Below are 8013 nucleotides of genomic sequence, written 5' to 3'. Positions count from 1 at the left end.
GTTGTATTGCTCAGTAAAATATCTTCCAGCTCTGATAAAAGTATTTTTATTAAAAGCATTGTTTTTTAAAAGATGCCTCAATGGACAAATAAAGGTTATTCAGCTACATTTCCACACGTGAAAACATCTACTCGTGACACATAGGCTACATGTTGGTCAGTTCAAATACATTTTTAAAATATTTGTTTTCCAAAGAAGCTAATAATGAATTTATCTGGAATGTGGTCAGAGCTGTCAGACGGACAGTAATCTGCATGAATGTGTACAGCAGTGCACCAGTAGATGGGGTAAATGCACTTTGAAAGACATTTGTAAGTAACTATTGTTCTTCAGCGAACAGCTGTGCTGGTTCTGTGGCTCATTTATCTCTGCTTGGTACTGTGCTGGGTCCAGTATTATATTCCAGAATATTCAACTTTGAAGAAAATGGCTCATTAATGCTTTCTTAAAATGCGTTTATTAGACAGTTTAAATCAAAATGCATTATATTTTAAACTCAAAAGTGTAATAATAATAAAAAATAATGGTGATAATCTATCTATTTTAAATAAATACTATTCTTTGGAACTTTCTCTTCATCAAAAAAATCTTTCCACAAAAATATTTAGTACAACTTTCAAAAATAAGAAATGTTTCTTGAGCACCAAATCAGAATCAAAGTTAGAATGATTTCTGAAGGATTATGCCATCACAGTAATAAATTACATTTTAAAATAGATCAAAATAGTAACATTTCACAATATTGTTGTTTCAACTGCATTTTTGATTAAATATATGCAGCCCCAACTTTTGAATGGCCATTTATATAAATTAATACTGTACATTATTCATTAATACATAATAATAGATAATATTATATTATTATTAGCAATTTAATATTATTATGCATTATAATTTTTATATATTATGTTAATAATAAATTATCAAGTTGTGAGTCATTTCATTTTATTTTATGTCTAGTCTACCTGTGGCCAGTTACAGACACGTGTCTGCCCATTGTTATTCACTCAAAAGGAATGACATTCAGATCCAGGTTAACTACAAATGCATCTTTCCCCAACCAAAGGACTTCTAATGCTAATCTTAAAATAGCATCAATTAGCCAGCTGAAAGACTAAGGAATGATTAGAAATCTCTCATAATTATTACTAGACATTAACAGTGAGGGGGAAGGAGGGGCACTTGATTGGCAGGTTGAGCTGAAGGGGCATTAGAGTGAGTGAGAGGGAGTGCTGGGAGGGCATAAGGACTGCCGCAATCAGATGTGAATTGGGAGCTTTTGTGCCTGCGTGATTGTCAAGTGGGCCATTTCTGTGTCTGATTAGGACCCTCTCTCACCGCCGGCTGATTTGGTGGCTGTGTGTCCTCAGGACTCCCTGTGCAATCACACTGCCACTTACTGTCACTCCAGGCCTGCTGATTTCTCCAAGAGAAAAAAAGAGAAAGAGACACACATGCCTGTGTCCTTCACAACTAAACACGGACTCAGTTTTTACTGTAGGAAAGGTCACTTTATATTTTAATTAATGAAGCTAACATTTAGACAGAATACAGGCTAAGGGCTAAAAGATGAAGGACTTTGTGCTGGCATTTCTGTAAAAGCTTTAGATATGTAAATGCAGATATCTAATCCACTTGACAAGCCAAATTGGGAAAATATGTTACAACACTTTACAATAAATATATGGTGTACTATAAATGAAACATCATATTATTACCCAGCAGGCACCGGACGTCAATATAACGTCAGGTTGACGTTGGACTCCAACGTCGGAGAGACGTTGTACTTTGGTTGAAAATGAAAATCGGGTTGACGTCAGAACCCAACGTCAGATTGCTGTCAATCTCCAACGTTGGACAGACGTTGCATTTTGGTTGAAAATGAAAATCAGGTTGACGTCAGAACCCAACGTCAGATTGATGTCAGAACCCAACGTCAGATTGATCTCAGAACCCAACATCAGATTGATGTCAGAACCCAACGTCAGATTGATCTCAGAACCCAACGTCAGATTGATGTCAATCTCCAACGTTGGGCAGACTTTGCATTTTGGTTGAAAATGAAAATCAGGTTGACGTCAGAACCCAACGTCAGATTGATGTCAGAACCCAACGTCAGATTGATCTCAGAACCCAACGTCAGATTGATGTCAGAACCCAACGTCAGATTGATGTCAATCTCCAATGTTGGACAGACGTTGCATTTTGGTTGAAAATGAAAATCAGGTTGACGTCAGAACCCAACGTAAGATTGACTTCAATCTCCAACGTTGGACAGACGTTGTATTTTGGTTGAAAATGAAAATCGTGCTGACATCAGAACCCAATGTCAGATTGACGTCAAACTCCAACGTTGGACAGACGTTGTATTTTGATTGAAAATGAAAATCAGGTTGACGTCAGAACCCAACGTCAGATTGACGTCAAACTCCAACGTTGGACAGACGTTGCATTTTGGTTGAAAATGAAAATCAGGTTGACATCAGAACCCAACGTCAAATTGACGTCAATCTCCAACGTTGGATAGACGTTGCATTTTGGTTGAAAATGAAAATCAGGTTGACGTCAGAACCCAACGTCAGATTGATGTCAGAACCCAACGTCAGATTGATCTCAGAACCCAACATCAGATTGATGTCAGAACCCAACGTCAGATTGATCTCAGAACCCAACGTCAGATTGATGTCAATCTCCAACGTTGGGCAGACTTTGCATTTTGGTTGAAAATGAAAATCAGGTTGACGTCAGAACCCAACGTCAGATTGATGTCAGAACCCAACGTCAGATTGATCTCAGAACCCAACGTCAGATTGATGTCAGAACCCAACGTCAGATTGATGTCAATCTCCAATGTTGGACAGACGTTGCATTTTGGTTGAAAATGAAAATCAGGTTGACGTCAGAACCCAACGTAAGATTGACTTCAATCTCCAACGTTGGACAGACGTTGTATTTTGGTTGAAAATGAAAATCGTGCTGACGTCAGAACCCAATGTCAGATTGACGTCAAACTCCAACGTTGGACAGACGTTGTATTTTGGTTGAAAATGAAAATCAGGTTGACGTCAGAACCCAACGTCAGATTGACGTCAAACTCCAACGTTGGACAGACGTTGCATTTTGGTTGAAAATGAAAATCAGGTTGACATCAGAACCCAACGTCAAATTGACGTCAATCTCCAACGTTGGATAGACGTTGCATTTTGGTTGAAAATGAAAATCAGGTTGACGTCAGAACCCAACGTCAAATTGACGTCAATCTCCAACGTTGGATTAGACGTTGCATTTTAGTTGAAAATGAAAATCAGGTTGACGTCAGAACCCGATGTCAGATTGACGTCAGAACCCAACGTAAGATTGACGTCAATCTCCAACGTTGGATAGACGTTGTATTTTGGTTGAAAATGAAAATCAGGTTGACGTCAGAACCCAATGTCAGATTGACGTCAAACTCCAACGTTGGACAGACATTGCATTTTGGTTGAAAATGAAAATCAGGTTGACGTCAAAACCCAACGTCAAATTGACATCAATCTCCAACGTTGGATAGATGTTGCATTTCGGTTGAAAATGAAAATCAGGTTGACGTCAGAACCCAACGTCAAATTGACGTCAATCTCCAACGTTGGATTAGACGTTGCATTTTAGTTGAAAATGAAAATCAGGTTGACGTCAGAACCCGATGTCAGATTGACGTCAGAACCCAACGTAAGATTGACGTCAATCTCCAACGTTGGATAGATGTTGTATTTTGGTTGAAAATGAAAATCGTGTTGACAGAACCCAACGTCAGATTGACGTCAAACTCCAACATTGGACAGACGTTGCATTTTGGTTGAAAATGAAAATCAGGTTGACGTCAGAACCCGACGTCAAATTGACGTCAATCTCCAACGTTGGATTAGATGTTGCATTTTGGTTGAAAATGAAAATCAGGTTGATGTCAGAACCCGATGTCAGATTGACGTCAGAACCCAACGTAAGATTGACGTCAATCTCCAACGTTGGACAGATGTTGCATTTTGGTTGAAAATGAAAATCGGGTTGACTTCAGAAACCAAAGTTAAATTGATTTCAACGTTGGACAGACATTGCATTACATCCCTATTGAAACTGGCAATTACCACATTTGTCATCAACCTGTGAACACAAAAGGAAGAGGAGTTAAATGTCCAAATAACTGATTATACATAACACATTATGAACCGCTTGTTATAGTTTGTGTCAAGTTTGTCATATCTAATGTAGAAGTCACATTGGTCCTACTGTGGTGCTAGATGGAAGATCATGGGCCCACCCAAATTTCTAGGTATTTATCTTCTGGAGACACAATTGATATCACGCAATTTCCAAACCTAAAACCTTCCTGATGTTCATGCTAAAAGGCAGTGAGGATGTGAACACATCTCTCAACATTTACTTGGGTCTGTTGTATGTACACAAAAGATAGAACAAACAACAACTGACTGAGCAATTTATGACTATTATATGGTACCAGTAATATCAGAGTATGAGTTCAGTAATATCAGCAGTCTGCCATAATTTTCCAAGAAGTTGGCAATATTAGCACATATTTGCAAACAGGGCTTGACATTAACATAGAATCGTCCCGTATTTAAGGCCTATGAATGGTATTCCACATTACATCAATATGAGCGTGATTTGTCCCATTTTGTTAAAATTTACTTCAGTTTTATGGTTTTTGTTTGGCAGCCGCTACTGCCAGTCATTGGACTCTTTCTTTTTTTTTTACAGTGCAAAACTGTTATTTTATGGATTTGTCTTAGATTATTACTGACAAATTCAATAAAGTGACATCACTAAACACTGTACAGAGGAACACTATCATTTTACAGATTTTTCCAAGATTATTATGATCAAAAGCATTCAATAAAGTGCTGAAATCACTAGCCCAAAAGTTCTGCAGAGAAACACTTGTTATTTTACAGGTTATTAAAAAACAAACAAAAAAAATGAAAGTGTTAAAGCATGCTCAAGATTGTAAATTAAAAGTTTTATTTTCAAAGACAAAATACAAAGTCTGTACATATACTGTACAAAACTGAAAATGTAATCATTCAGTTTTTGAAGAAAAAAAGTAAAAATTTGAAAGGAAATACATTTCAACATTTACAGTACTGTACCAATTAACAGAACAGTTTGATCAGAAGTTGAATTAAATATTCTCAAAAGAAGAAATACAAAACATCTACAAGATTGCCACTGTTTCAAATGACTGTTAATTCTAAAGGCTGGAATACACTACATGACTTTTAAAATCTGAACAGATTTTTAAAACACTAGGCATCATACATATACTGACATTGTAAGTAGCGACAAAGGAAAACTGGGCATCAATCACTATATGACCGAGGATCATACACTACCAGACTTTAAAGTTGTTCCGATCACAACAAACTCACTCAGAAACATGAGCCTTGTTGCTAGGAGACGCATGACAAATGAAAACAATATGCATTGTAAAATCGGCTGAAAATATCAAACGTTTGATATCCTCTGACTGGATAGAATCAAAGTCTGAAGCTTAAAAAACCAGAGTCTGTGACTATCATACACTATGCAATTTTCTATGGAATCTGTCATCTCAAATCTGCAGACTGGCTCTGACTTTCGGCAACTAGGGTCAACTTCTCCTGACTGTAAATTGGCGGAAAATCAGGGCAAAAATTGTGTAGTGTATTCCAGGCTTAAGTACTGTATATGATGCCCTGCTTTCCTTTGTCATTATTTACAAAAAAGGTAAGTCAAAAATCTGTTTTAAAAATCTGTTCAGAAGTCGTGTAGTGTATTCCATGCTTAAAACTGTTTCATTATTTAGATGTAAATTTATGTAAACAAATTCCTGAGGAGGAATTCTTGAGGAGCAATTGAAAAACTAAAAATTACATTTTTATCTTACAAGTTAGGTTTATAGTATCATGATGTTTTTCTTTGAAAAAGATTGTGGAGGGAACTGTATTTTAGCTTGTATTTTCCCAATCAGGTTTATAGTGTTTTTTCTCAATATTTGACTGTTATCCTATTGGATTGCATATAACTCTGATAATATATGTGGACAAAAATTACATTGTATTTTAATCCTGAATACTAGCTACACAAGTATAATAATAAGTAAAATCAAAACATACAAATAAAGGTCCATGATTCTGCACCAGAAGTGACAGTCACAGCAGATAAAGAGCAGTCCACCAAATCTGAAGTAATCAGCTGGATCCTTGCTGCATCTGGGGGTTAAATAAAAAAATAAATAAAGAAAGAGATTTATTGAAAAGGACTTCATTTGTGTACCTTTTCTATAAACAACATCTGACATTACGAGACATTCTGGCTAATTTAATGATCTAGTTGTGACCTAATGGTTAGAGAGTCAGATTTGTAACCTGAAGGTCATGGGTTCGAGTCTCAATACTGGCAGGAAATGTAGATGAGTGAATGAACAGCGCTGTTTTCAAAAACGCACTAGTGTAAACGGGGCCTGAGGTGCCCTTGAGCAAGGCACGTTACCCACACTGGCTGCACAATAAAAATGGCTGACTACTGCTCTGGGTGTGTGTTCTTTACTCACTGCTGTGTGTATACTCTACTTTGAGATGGTAGTTATAAAGAAATTAGTATTCACAACAATGAACAACTTTTCTCAGATGTATCATAAAGTAAATAAATTTTGTACCCAGAAAAATGCCAATTAGTACACCAAAAAATAAAAAGAATTTATATTTTTATCAATTGCTAATATGCTAATACCTGTATATTTATAACTAATATAATTATTAATCGGTTTACACTGTTTTTCTATCACAAGGGGGTGAAATTTCTAACAAATGTACTTGAGGAGATCATTAAATTACTCAAGATATCATACTTATCCACCTTATTCCTAAACACGGAAGTAAGCCTATGGGCGAGACTTCCAGTTCATTAGCCACTATAGGGAAACAACGACAAGAATAACAACATGCAGTAAACGGTAAAACTGTTTGCATTACAAACCAGTGTGTTCATAATTAAGCTAATACACTAAAATAACATGGTAAGACACACCAATTTGCAATATCAAGCAGCAAAAAGAGCGGCTCTGTACAGCTAAAAATCTGCACATGATCATTTAAAGTATGTTAGTATGACATGTATACTCACTTTTACGGAAGATCATGTGGCAGAAGATTTTCAATCCCAAAACCTCTGGACCATGAGAGGGAAAACACAGACACACACACACAGACACACACAAATGAATATTAACAGGTTTAATAAAACAATATTGTTGATTTACTGACAGAGACATGGGCTTACAGAAATTTAGCCAACTCACCAGCTTTATTACAAAAACTTAACAGTAGATCCAAAAGCATGGTTTGCATAGTATTCTTCAGAGTCCAAGAATGGTGGTTTCATGTCCTCTCTGTTGAACAAGTGTATGCCAGTTTTTCATGTTCCACAGTGAGACATTTTATTTTACAATAAAATAACAATATAACGTTAGTTATTTTTACTATTTCATTCTGTAATTAAAAATAAGATCAGCAAAAGGCGACCTTCTGTACTTAAGTCATATTAACATAATACATGTCTATGGCAAGCCGTTTTGACTTTTATTCATTCTCAGGATATGACTTCTTGATATCAACAATTCAGTTTTTACTAGTTAAAATGTTAATTCTTGATATCAGGAATTAGATTTCCACTAGTAACAATGGTTATTTTTGATATCAGCAATTACATTTCTACTAGTAACAATGTTAATTCTTGATATCAACAATTAGATTTTCACTAGTTAAAATGCTAATTGTTGATATCAAGAATTAAATTGTTGGGGGATCACGTGACCCTTCGACGGCGATGCAGGCTTAGTCTTTCGCTCTGCTCACTTTGCCACATATTGTAAGATCCTGTCAGTAAAATTTGAACCACTCTGTATTGGACCCATCATGAGTGCTAAGGCAGACAAAGGGGATCGGAAAAGAGAGATTGAGCAATCGCCAATGAAGAAAA

The 8013-nt window shown here is 36.2% G+C and overlaps 1 long non-coding RNA gene across 1 annotated transcript; it reads right to left on the bottom strand.

The window, feature by feature from the left end:
• Positions 1 to 6157: 6157 nt before the first annotated feature.
• LOC131553517 (uncharacterized) lies at positions 6158 to 7419 on the bottom strand. Its single transcript, XR_009274200.1, has 3 exons — positions 7334 to 7419; positions 7159 to 7203; positions 6158 to 6245 (listed from the first exon to the last, which is right to left on the bottom strand). It is a non-coding gene; the product is annotated as an uncharacterized LOC131553517 (long non-coding RNA).
• Positions 7420 to 8013: the final 594 nt, after the last annotated feature.

This window comes from Onychostoma macrolepis, chromosome 02 (assembly GCF_012432095.1).
Source record: "Onychostoma macrolepis isolate SWU-2019 chromosome 02, ASM1243209v1, whole genome shotgun sequence".
In the NCBI taxonomy this organism is placed as follows: Eukaryota; Metazoa; Chordata; class Actinopteri; order Cypriniformes; family Cyprinidae; genus Onychostoma; species Onychostoma macrolepis.
Note: the sequence above shows the minus strand (reverse complement) of the source record. Positions and strands in the feature narration are given on the sequence as shown.